We start from the raw sequence: 13184 nt of genomic DNA on the forward strand, positions 1-13184 counted from the left end.
TTCTAAATATCTGAGATTTTGCTATAACAATCAGCATTTTCAGTATGTGGCCCTCCCCTTTGGTCTCGTCTCGGCCCCGAGATCCTTCACTAAGGTGTTGGTGGCTATAGCAGCGCACCTTAGACAGGTCCCCATACGTATCCATTGCTATCTTGACGATATCCTTGTCGCATCCCCTTCCCGACATCAGGCCGAGAGTGATACTAACACTACCCTCTCGGTTCTCCAGGCCCATGGTTTTTTAGTCAATTGGGAGAAAAGTCAGCTTAGTCCTTCCACGCGTATAGCCCACCTGGGGGCTGTGATTGATTCTGTGGAAGGGAGAGTTTTTCTCTCTCAGGAGAGGCTCATTAGTATCCATGCAGCTATCAGGACTATCCGGCAAACGGGGAAGGCATCTTTGCTCAGTCTATCCAAGTTGCTGGGAAAGCTGGTTTCTTGCATCTCTATTATCCCTTGGGCTCGCTTGCATTCCAGATCCTTGCAGTGGTTCCTCCTACCATATCAGCGTTCAGGAAGGAGCACATCAGGCCTGGTGGTGAAAGTACCTCCAAGGGTCCTCGCCTCTCTCCTTTGGTGGACTCGTCCATCTGTCAACTCAGGACATCTGTTCAAGGAGCCTCAAAGGATCACTCTCACGACGGACGCAAGTCTTTCCAGATGGGGGGCTCACCTGCAATCGCTACCGGCCCAGGGAGTTTGGTCTCCTGCGGAGCAAAACCGAAACATCAACTGGTTAGAGCTTCGCGCAGTGTACTTGGCCCTCCGAGCTTTCATTCCTCAGGTGAGAGGCGCCATGTCCTGGTCCTTACGGACAACACTACGACCAAGGCCCACATCAATCGTCAAGGGGTACCCACTCCATTCTCCTCATGAGGGAGGCCGAGCGACTGTGTCGGTGGGCAGAAGCACACCTGCTGTCCATCAGAGCGGAGCACATCTCCGGAACCTCCAACGTCCAAGCAGACTGGCTCAGCAGAGTGGCGTCTACACCCATGCCTGTTCAGGGAGGCAGCAGCCAGGTTCGGCCAGCCTTTGGTAGACCTCTTTGCTTCGCCACTCAACGCGCAAACACCACGGTTCTTTTCCCGTTATCCCTCCAACGGTGCGGAGGACCACGATGCCCTGCGTTGCCCGTGGCCTCCCGGGCTGCTGTACGCCTTCCCTCCATTTCCGTTGATTCCCAGGGTGATTCGGAAGCTAATATTCGAGAGAGCAGAGGTCCTATTGGTGGCTCCGTATTGGCCCAGGAGACCGTGGTTTGCGGACCTGCGCAATCTGTCGATAGCCCCGCCGTGGAGGATTCCACCAGAGCAGATCTCTCTGTCACAAGGCCCACTCCTTCATCCAGAGCCGCAATGGCTTCAGTTAGCCGTTTGGAGGTTGAGCGGGAAAGACTAATTAAGGAGGGCTTGTCGGCCCAGGTCATTAATACCATTTTGGCTGCCAGGAGACCTTCTACTACTCGTATCTATGATGCAACCTGGAACAGTTTTTGTAAGTGGTGTCACAAATCATTCGTCGATCCACGTTCTCCTTCCATTGCCCAGATCCTGGCCTTTCTGCAAGACGGCCTAGATGGGGGCTTATCACCCAATACCTTGAGGAGGCAGGTCACAGCTCTCTCAACGGTGGTGGCTGGTGGCTCATTCGGTCCTCTTTCCCACCACCCTCAGATTAAGGCCTTTCTTAAAGGGGCTTCCAACTTGCGTCCTCCAGTGGTGCACAGATACCCGACATGGGACCTTAACAAGGTTCTCTTGGCCTTGACTAAGCCTCCATTTGAGCCTCTCAGAGAGACAACACTTCAATTTCTTACCTTTAAAGTAGTTTTTCTGGTGGCAATAACCTCAGCTAGAAGGATATCTGAAATTGCAGCTCTATCCGTGAGAAAAGATCTGTGTATTTTTCATCCTGATCGGGTGGTTTTGAGACCAGACCCTTCCTTTCTACCAAAAATCAATTCAGTATTCCACAGGGCACAGGAGTTGGTCCTCCCTAATTTCTGTCCAAAGCCTTTGCATGAAAGGGAAAGACAGTGGCACACCCTCGATGTTCGTAGGGCGTTGCGTATTTACATCTATCGCACACGGTCCATCAGGAAATCGGAGTCTCTGTTTCTGTCCTTTCAGCCAAAGACGTTAGGTTGTAAGGTATCCCCGTCCACAGTGGGCCGTTGGATTAGAGCCACCATATCCAAGGCCTATTTGGTTCAGGCTCTTCCGGTCCCTAGTGGAATAACCGCTCACTCTACCAGGAATGCTGCTACATCAGTTGCCTGAGCCACTCAGGCTCCATTCTTGACATTTGCCGGGCTGCCACCTGGGCTTCCCCGTCACCCTTCATACACCACTATAAAATTGATACCTACGCTTCAGCTGAAGCATCCTTTGGCAGGCGAGTCCTGCAACAGGTGGCGAGAGATACCCAGGAGATTCTGATCCAGACGGAGTCCCGCCTGTAGGACACACATGCTTTGGTATGTCCCACTCTCTGGATGCTCGCAGCAGTTCTACGGAGAATGGGCGTTGGTTCTTACCTGATACGCCTCTTCTCGTGGAACTGCATAGAGCATCCAGCCCCACCCTTTTTTGGTCCGTCTGGTGGGGAATCCTGTTTCGGCCAATGACGTTGTTGTATATAGTTGAGTTTGTACTATAGTTAAGATTAGAGGGTGTTTTTGTCCTCTCGTTCCGGAGCAGGAGGGGAGGGATCAGAGGGGATCTTTCTTTAGCCCCGATATATTCCTGGCTTTGAACAGGAGGGATTTGAATAATTGGGGCTTGAATAGCCCTACGAAGGTGGGTTGGTCGGGGGTGAGACCCTCATCCTCGAACATCTCCGCCTCCGAAGAGTCCACGCCGGAAAGGGGTTCATTATATTGTAAGGACCCCAAGTCAAACTCCTCCTCCTCCTCCCTACACAGATCTAAGTCCCCTTCTGCCTCCTCCTCTTCCCTTACTGAAGGGGAAACCTCCCCCTGAGGGGGTACCTGAGCCTGGAGCGGTTCCGATCTGAGTGGGAGGGATCTTATGGAATGAGATTCAGATTCAGGGGCCAAAGGATGTAGGCCTGGCCTAACTATCTGTTGGAGTCCTTCCGTGATTCCTTGGCGGATAGCCAACTACATCCAGGATCTCAGTTGCTCCGGAACCTCCTGTATAAGTGGTTCCTCCTGGCGTAGGCCGGCGGCTGTGGGCGTGAAGGTAGCCTCTGGTGTCCGTCTGGCCGGTGTTCCAGGGGCCTGGTGACCCTGAGAGGGCGAGCTGCGCCTGGATAGGGAGGAATAGACTAAGGGAGGGGGGGTTGAGTAGAGGTAGAGGGAGTGGAAGGTGGTAGAACGGGAGGCACAGAGCCTGCCTGCCTGGTGCATCTATCAAATTCTTTCTCCAGCACCTTGTGGCATCTTAAGGCATCCCTCTGGGAGGCTTTGGAGGTATCCTTAGCCTGCCTGTGCAGATGATGGATTTTTGATTTGGCCTTCAAGGAAGGGCCTTTGGAAGGATTGCCTTCTGCCATTTCAAAGATAATTGAGTAAGATAAGGAGCAATAAGAGGCGGTTGGCACGCCTAGGGGTCGACCTACAACAAGGCCAGGAGCCCTGAATTTTTTTTTTTTCTTTTTTCACGTCCCCCCCTTTTAACTTCTTCTATATTGAGTTATAATATTATTTCCTCTTTCTCTTATTTTTCTTTATTTTATTTTTTATTTATGCAAAATAAAATATATATGAAAAAACAGGTTCAATCAAGCAATGAACACCAAAGGCCTTGTAGAGACAGCTAGGCCTATACCAACTGCCTTCCCAGGCAGAACTGGGCGGAAGTGGTGCTGTATTTGCTGTGCCAGCTAAGGCAGGCTGCAGGAAAAGCCAACAAGCAAAGATGGAGAGCTGAACTCCAAAGCAAACAAGGCTGGAGGAAAAACTAAATTATTGCTCTGAGCAGGCCTGCGGGTCCTGCTGCTTGAGCTGTAATCACACCACAGCGTTCGGAATGAGTAAAACGAAAAACAAAATGGTGCCCGACCACGAGGCGTCGCTTAAAATGGCAGCCGCCTGCAGCGTGGAATTACAGGGCCTCTAGCTGCGGCAAGGAAAAGCCTCCCCAGGGACAATACAAGGTCCGCAAAGAAGAGGATAGGCAAGGAAGAGGCAAACAACTCTTCCGGAGCAGAAAAACGGTGTTCGTTGGGGGGGGGGAAACGGAGCAAATCGGAGCGAATTAATTCAAATCGTAGCAAAAATTCAGAAAAGAAAGAGAACGGCAGGGAGGCAACAAGAAGGGGGGGTAGCGTGGAGACACTGCTAGCCCTCCCCTTGTCACCCACTGGGGCTAGGAAAAGGGCTTCCCAGGGGAATTTAGCAGTCCAAACCAAATGCGCAGGGCTAAGAGGAATAAAGAAAAACAAAATACAACCTGAGAGGAGCAAAGCAATGAGTCAAACTAAGCGTCTGTTGAAACGGCCAAGAGAACTTTGAAAAACTGCCTACTCTGCACGAGGCTGAGCATAAACTGGGGAACGCTGTAATGGAGTCATGTGATGGAAGGAGGAGCGTTCCTCAATAATTAAGCTCAGCCTACAACAGCAGAGACTGAAGCACCACCCACTCTCTGGATGATCCGAGCAGCTCTAAGGAGAACCAGTTCTATGTCTGCTGATGTTTTTGCCCACCCGCCTACTCGGGCTCTTACCTGATCTTTATTTCCTGATTTTTCAACTTCAGCTGCTGAACGAGGCACAGCTGCAGTTTAAAAAGCAGGAAAAGAGGGTTGTTTCAAAGGCTGCTTCTCTGCACACAGCATGCTGATGATGATTTACAGGCGCGCGGCTCGCAGTGGGCAGGGAAGCTCGTAAATCCCAAACCAGTAGTTAACCCTGTCGTATCCCACCCCTGAATGTAATGCTTGAGCAATGGGAGAATATGTGGATGAAAGGTTTAATATGCTAAGTTATAATCTAAAAGAAAACTTCTGTAAGATGTTGTATCTTTGGTATTTAACACAAGATAAGTTGTCAAGAATGTATAAAGCAGACATGATATTCTTCCGATTAAAATCTGAATTCCGATTTTTTTGGGAATCGCCGCGAGCGGAGCCTGGGCGGGCGGGCGGTGCGAGCGGCAGGCGGTGCGAGCGGAGCCCGGGTGGGCGGGCGGTGCGGCGGGCGGTGCGAGCGGAGCCCTGGGCGGGCGGGCGGTGCGAGCAGCAGGTGGTGCGAGCGGAGCCCGGACGGGCGGGCGGTGCGAGCGGCGGGCAGTGTGAGCGGAGCCCGGGCGGGCGGGCGGTGCGAGCGGCAGGCGGTGCGAGCGGCAGGCGGTGCGAGCGGAGCCCGGGCGGGCGGGCGGGCGGTACGAGCGGTGGGCGGTGCGAGCGGTGGGCGGTGCAAGCGGAGGCCGCTGAGCGGCAGGAAAAGGGAGCTGGGCAGCGATTTCTTGGCACGCGGTGGGGGGTCTCTTTTGGCCGGCCCCGATTTTTTTTTCAGAGGGGAATATCATGCCTGATAAAGGCATGTCAAATGAATGTTGTAAATGCAAAGATAAAGAAGGGGTCCTTTTTCATTTGAGGTGGACATGTGACAAAGCAAAGAAATATTGAAGTAGGATTCACTTCTTAATACAGAAGATTCTCAAAGAGAATATAACGATAAACCAGAAAATTTTGTTTTGGTTTAATGGAAAAAGACTTGGGAAAGATATTTAGAACTTTGATATTATATATGTTGATGGCAGCAAGGTTAATTTATGCACAAAAATGGGAGGACACTTTGATTCCCACAATTGATAAATGGCTGCAAAAGTTGATGGAGTTGCAGAGATGGCTAAATTGAATGCTTTGCTTTTGTTTCTACTTGGAACTGCTCCTGAATTTTGTGCTTGAGATGGAAAAAAATGAAACTTTGATTTTGGGTTTGAATTTTATTACAGTCATAGACCAGAGACCAGAACAAATAAAAACACTCAATAAATTTACAATTAAAAATTCTAGAATAAAATAATAAATAACAGATAAAATACATGATTAAATCCAGTCTGTCAGTTATACATTGTCTAACTATGCTAAAATCACAATCCATAAACTATGTGGCCCATAGTCAGTTTATTACTGAACAGGAAAGAAATAAGCAGTACAAAGGATTTGCCACATTTGTTGCATAATGTGGTGGGTTTGACACGTGTTTCCGAAGGTTCCCCAATGCTGCTGCACAGAATCTAGCCACCTGCATTGTAATTTAGATAGGTTTGTTGTTATAGTAAAAGTAAAAAATTGAGGTTTGATGCTATTATCTTATTTTACTACATTAAAGGGAGTGGGAAGTCAACATCTTTTCTCTCTTTTCCCTCCTTTCCCTACACTTTTCCCTTCCCTCTTCCCTCCCTTATTTTCCTATTATTTTATTTTGTATTTTTCTATTTTATATTGTAAGCTAATAAAAGAAAGATTTATCTATATTGGATCAAAACCAAAGCAATACGTTGTTGCTTAGCATGCAGCTAAGCAATTCAGCCTCAATATGTAAGTGATTAGCTCTTCTTTGTTGCACTCTCAGAATTTTCGGGTACTTTGTTTCTGAGGCAAGAAACATGAAACTAAATTTATGTAGTTTGATTTCAAAGTACTTTCACAAGTAACAAGGTCTACAACAAGTGGAAGACTTCCCTTTTTTGCACCAGCACCTCATTTGTGCCTCTGCAATGCAGTACAGGATTTCCCAGACATTTTAGCACACTTGCTGCCTTGTTCAAATGGAAACATTCTGAATAATTGATATTCAATAAGTGGCATTTTAAAAAGCAATAATAGTTACATGAATCTATTAGTATTGCAGATTTCTTATTAAACACAACACATCAGCTGACACTGGGTATCTGATGATAAATGAACATCCAACTGCTCTTTCTTAAAACTGATTGACGAGAGGACAGATCCTTCCATTTATTATACTACTTGGGTTCTTTGAGCAAATACTCCAGCCTGCTAAAAAGAAAGGTGCAAGGATTTCAGATGTCCCCTCCTTCAAGATAGGTAAATGTTGTTAAGTAATCAGAGTGGAAAACTGCCTTATTCTAGACAGAGGTGGCATTCCACTGGTATAATAAATGATTCGGTGATTGCGTGCTTTGCATTTAATGGTGGAGTGGAACCTGGATCTCCCATTCCTCACACTAAAGTTGCAATGCAGCTGTAAAGGATGCTGATTTTGGATCATCTGGTGCTTTGTGCCAAGGATAGGAACAAAAGTATTTCAATTACTATGGTTGAGAATCTGCCTGAAGATTCTGAAATGCATGAGACCATTTTAGCACAGATACAAAACAGTATGCGAGCTTTCAAGTTTTCAAGAATTCCTCATTAGTAGATAGTAAATAAAGCAAAAAGGATAAGAAATATGAAAAATGAAAGATGCTTGTGTCTGTACAGTATTTGTATACCATATAGACAGGTCAAGAGATAAAATTATAGACATGCAGATTGATTGTACCAGGTTCTAACTGGCATCAGATCTATTCTAAGAAATATTGGGAGGAGGGGAGAAATAGATCATTCCCAATTTTTGTAAATATCCAAATTGTATTTTGTCATCTTAAGTTGATATAATTCATATGGATAAGGGAATTTTTTATATCCATTACCACATTGATAATGGAAGTTTTGCCTTGTGGTGATGAAGCTACATTTTTGTTGGAAGGAAAATCCATCTGGTACAGTTCCAAGCTGAGGGAAAGAAGCTGGAAACAACATGGAGGCTGATTGGAAAGTTGGTTTATTGAACAGAACCACAAAGACAGTGTGCAGTTCTGGGTCAGTTGAACAAATGGATGAATGAATGGATGGATCTTTATAGGTTACTGTGACTTTGAAGTTTTAATTGTTCTGGGGATGTTGCAATGAAGGGGCTTGTATTCTGAAAGGGTATTGGGCAATTCATATTGTGGCTAATGGCTTTCATCCTATGTTGGATCTTGGGTGAGGGCTGCTTTTTAATCCTACCATTCTACCAAGGAGTTTCAAAATATCCTGTCTTGAATGGATTGTCAACCCTGGAGCCATCTTTAAACATCTTCAGGGTTGCCCCGTGAGGCTGGATGAAGCTGTGGGAAAGGAAAGGTAGAGTAGAGATAGTTGGGGGAATATGTAGCCAAAATAACATTCTTTCTTTTGGCAACCAAGGATGTTGTCACCAGCACCTGGAGGGGCCTGGAGGGAAGTCACCCAGGAGGGGCAGTGAGATCTGATTGGGGCATGTGGTGATTGTGTATAATGGGGGAAGAACTTTGGACTTTGAATTGGGTGAGGAAAAACCGGGGGACTTCAAATGTGCCAGTGTAACATGCCTAATAAATCTATACTTTGAGGAAGCCTCTGGCCTTGAGTTTTGATTCCATTTGGGCTGTTACTTGGAACCCTGACATTAACCCAACTTTCCTTCTGAAAAAGAAGCAACAGTTCCCTGTTCATGCGAGGCCATTGTCTGGGTTCCTAAGCTCTGGCCAGAGCCCAGTCTACCAGGCAGCGGGAAGACTCAGGGAAGATGGAGGAGAAGTATCAGTCAAAGGGGAAATTGGCCAACACCAGCAGAGCTGCTATAGCCAGTGGGCTCACTGGAGACAGCTCTGGGAGCCTCAGCTTCCTGACGACCGAGTGAGTGCCTGCTGAGCTTGAGCACCAGCTGGGGGCCCAGCCCAAGGAATCCATCCTCTGGGAACCAACTTGTGAGCTCCACCAATGTGGGCATGGCCCTGGCTGTGCTTTCAAAGTCCCAACATACTGGGAGCCAATGCCATGGGCAGCCACCCAGGAGCTGTACCAGGCTGAAGACCAGTTTGCCAGCCAGCAAATGATCCAGGAATGTTAGGTCGCTGCAGCATGAGCAGGGGTGGGATTCTCCCAGTTCAGATTGATTGGGCCAATTCCTGGCTCCAAAACGATTCGCACTGACAAGCATGTGGGCCTGCATGCCCACCCTCTGCTCTTTCCTGTGCTTTATGTCTTTGTGTTAGAGCATAGCTGAGTCACACGGCAGAGTGGTTTGCTACACCTCAGCTGTTTTCTTCAGCTGCAGTTGAGTATTAGCTTTTTTAAACACGGTGGCAACTTTAAAACAGGCATAAGAAAGCTTTATGAGTTGTCAGAGCTTTTTCCCACGAATATATTTAATTGGAGAACTTGATTGATGACACCCAGCCCATGAACATGTTTAATTGGAGAATCTGATTTATGAGACACCCGGGGGGGGGGGAAACAAGATCACAGGTGACTGTAAATTACGCATGCCAGAGTTGGCTTCATACAAGTCATGCAAGTATGTCACCTTTAATAAATCCTTTGAAGTTTTTTTGAAGTTTGGCTTGAGGCTCATGATTTAATTAGGGCAATCACTGGAATCCTGACATGCAGAGCATATGTGCAGAGCACGCACTCACTGAACCGGTTGTTATACCGGTTGAATTGCACCCCTGGGCATGAGCGGAATGCAACCACAATATTCGAGTGGAGGGTTATAACATTCGCCGACTTCAGTGAATCCCGAGATTGGGGAGTCCAGCAATTACCAAGGAGCCAGACCCTGGAGGGGCTGCCACAGAAATTCAGCCAGCTGAATGGCAGCAGCCAGGGCCAGCACTCTCCAACCAGCCAGACCGTCATGGTCTTGGCTAAGCCAAAGTTCACCTTCCTAAGCCAGGGGAACATGAGCCCTCCGGGTGGAGTTTCCCCATCATTCCATTTAGCACAAAGGAAATTGTACTAAAGCTTTCCATGAAGAGCCTGGTCTACCATATTGACAGCTGTCAATCCATATGCCAATCCGGCCCACCAGCACAAAGAAGAGCCTCTGGACTGCTGGGGCCAACTGGACCATCATGCCAGCCACCCCTTAGGTTCCCACCGATCAACCAGATTCCTCCTGGTTGGGCTTTCTACTCTGGACAAGGGTGGGTGCAGTGCCAATGGGCACTGGCACCAGTCCCTCAGCCAGCAGCAATTCTACTGCCACCAGTGCTGCCAGCCACACCACCAGCAGCTCTGCCATGCTTCAGAGCTGCATTTGATGAAAACCCTGGGAAGCTTGCATACTTCCTAAACCAGATCTGGTCCCACTTTGATTGCCATGGAGACCAGTATCAGTCTGATCAGGACATGGTCTTGGCTATAGCTGACAACATGGAGGACAATGCAGCCGAATGGATAGCCAAATTACATGATCAGAGAGCCTCGGAGCTTGGAGATGCTGACAAATTCGTAGAAATGCTAAGAACACGGTTTGAGGACACTGGCCAGGGGCAGGAGACTGAGACTGAAATCAAAGACCTCAAGCAAAGAGGAACTAGTGTGAGAGTTCCAAAAAGTGGTGGGAAAGCTGTGGGATTGGCCAGAACGTCTCCTGGTCCACTATTTCAAGGAGGTCCTGGACCTAGACCTCTGACAGGCTGCCACTTACCAAGGCACCCCTGACCATATACAAGAGTGGTAGCGGATGGCTATAGCCATGGTGTCAAGCTCTGGGTGTTTTCTGACCCCTCCCAGAGCCCGACCCCTCAGCAGGGTTGCAGGGTGGGTACATCCACTGTCAATGAAGATGGTATCGGTGTCCCATGGAAAACAGACCATGTGGGGCTGAGATGATGGCGGTCTTACCATGCAACTTTTCGACAAGACCCAGTGCAGAGGTGCTGTGTTGCCAGGAGCTGGAGCCTGCAAAGCCAAGGGCTGGAGCCAGCAAAGCCCCAACATGGTTGCCAGACTGACTGGGAAGTTGCGGGGTGCAGGGTAACATACAGAGTGTAGGGAGAGGAAAGTGTTGGGAGAGGCATAGGGATGTGGGATTGGGAGAACATAGTGGGAGCAATAGAAGCATGTCAGGGGTGCTGGAAGCACATGACAGAAGTGGAGTGGCGAGCGGATGAGAGGAGGGCACTGTATTTAAACACCCACTGACAGATTGTGGTCAGTTCAGGGCGGATAGGGGACAATGTATATAAAGTGCTGAGAGGCATTAGCTCTCAGCGCTGGCTTTTCACGGGTTGCCCATTCTTGCTGCTGTTCCTCCTGATTTTGTTGCAAATAAAGTTGGGACGTGGCTTCAACAGGAAGTGAATACTGCTTGTTTTTCCAAGCACCTATTCAGAAGCCTAGATGTAGCCAGTGCTCATTTCAATCCATTTGTGTACTTCAAGGGAGGTGTTGAAGGATGGTGGAGGGGACAGATCCAAGTTGCCCCATGGAAAGAGAGGGTGAGGCTGATGAGGCTGTGGAAGCACTGGAAGATGGAATGGTTCAGTTGGAGGTTGAAGAAGAAAAGCCTACAACTAATGAAAGACAGCCGGTGGTCAGGCCAAAATCATCCAGAGCCCATAAGGAAGTGTGGCTTCGTGAGCCACTGAGCAAGGCAGAGCTTGGCATGGCAGACTGGGGAATACAGCAAGGGCCAGGACAATTACAGGATTGGCGGGATTGGGAGGAGAGTGGTTGGGCAGTGCCTGGATCCAGCAAAACCCTGGATATGCTTAGACTACAGTTTGGGGAAGTAACATTGCAGGAGCCACCTTTGTCATCAACAAAACGAACAGATTGTAGACAGAGTTTGGCGCCCTCAGTGATATCTAGAGGTCCTCTGACCAGTTCCAGCCCAAACGTGGAAGTTAGTAGGGGATTAGACCAATATGACCTGCAGTCCAGGTGCCCTCAGGATAGTGCCATGACACCACCATTCCAATCTGAGGCAAGGAGATGCGGGGACTCTGGACTAATAGAGCCACAGGGTTGGGAACAGAGAGGATATGGGGATTTAGGCAGGCGAGAATCCAACAGATCATGGGCATCGGGGCAGGGTCTCACAGGTCCTGGCAGTCCATGGGGGCCACCTCAGGGAAGATAAGGACCTCCTCCATTACATGCCTCATTTGATAGGGACCCTGATAAAGTAGCGGTATTCCTAGGCCAGGTCATCAACCATCTAGACCTATATGGGAGGTATTATCCCTCCCAATGGGCTATGGTGGTAGCTGTTACAGGGGTTTAAATGGAGAAGCCAGAGAATGGGTGACAGATTTACATCGGGAACAGTCTACCGAATTGGCTGACATCGGTCTCTGCCTAATGAGCCCAATTTGAGGACAGTTCCAGAGGCTGAGGAAGATTTGCTGGCTATGAAGCACTGGGGATGGCCAGCTAGAGACTATGTTAGCAAGTTTTGACATGCCGCTGGCTGACTTCATGCATGGCCAGAAAAACTGTTGATCCACCTGTTCAAAGGGGGTTTGGACTGTGAGTCAGGCTATTGAATTGGATTCCGGGTTATGGCAGTTGAGGGTGAGAGGAGATGTTGGACCCAGGGTCTGTCGAGGACCAACTAGCCCAGCAAACCCAACAGGCAGCACTCCACCTCAGAGCCAACAGGCCCATGGTTCATTTAGGTGCTTCAGATGTAATAGGCAAGGACACAGGGCAGTGGAGTGTCCCATACCACCATTGGGGCCGCATCCATCAACAACCACTTCAGGATTTACTCACAGTGGGCCAGCCAGACAAACTTGGTAGACACCAGCGAAATCGAGTGGTGCGGTCCAGTTATACAATAGCGCCAATATGGAAGGGTAATTGGATGAGGTTCCCACATTGTTGGGTGTTCTGGTCAACCCGAGTGTGACGTTAGAGAAGAGGGGGCTGATGAAGACCCGATGGTAAGTAGGCCCATTTGTCCATTCATTATACCAGTTGTACTCCAGAATAAACGGACGAATCAGGTGGCAGATTTCAGTGCGTTTATTGATTCCAGGTGTACACGGTATTTTGTGACACAGGTGGTGGTGGATAAGTTAGGATTAAGGGTGATACCGTTAAACGCAACTGCACGGTTTGAACAAGTCGATGGGTCTGTTTTGGGTTGTGGTCTAGCAACACATAGAACAGAACCGGTAAAGATGGAAATGGAATAGCACTGGGAGTGGCTTTCTTTCATAGTAGTTAGACATATGACGGAAGCAGTCATACTTGGCCTAGCCTGGTTAGATAAATAGGAACCTATTATATGGTGGGAAGTTCCAGCCATGCTAATCACCGAACCAGGGAGACTGGAATTGGGCTGCCACTGGGAACTCATCTGCTTCATGGTAGTGCCAAAAATGACTTGAGTCAATCATCCTAGGCCTAGCTTGGCTGGACAAGTGGGCACCCACCATCACA

At 48.5% G+C, this 13184-nt stretch overlaps 1 protein-coding gene across 4 annotated transcripts in view; it reads left to right on the forward strand.

Annotated features, from left to right (window-relative positions):
* SLC44A2 (solute carrier family 44 member 2 (CTL2 blood group)) overlaps positions 1 to 13184 on the forward strand; it is a 222631-nt gene that overhangs the window by 34966 nt on the left and 174481 nt on the right. The gene's annotated exons all lie outside the window — the stretch shown is intronic.

Source organism: Notechis scutatus, chromosome 2 (genome assembly GCF_049901735.1).
Source record: "Notechis scutatus isolate UNSWTSFEM ecotype Mainland chromosome 2, rNotScu1.2, whole genome shotgun sequence".
NCBI lineage: Eukaryota > Metazoa > Chordata > Lepidosauria > Squamata > Elapidae > Notechis > Notechis scutatus.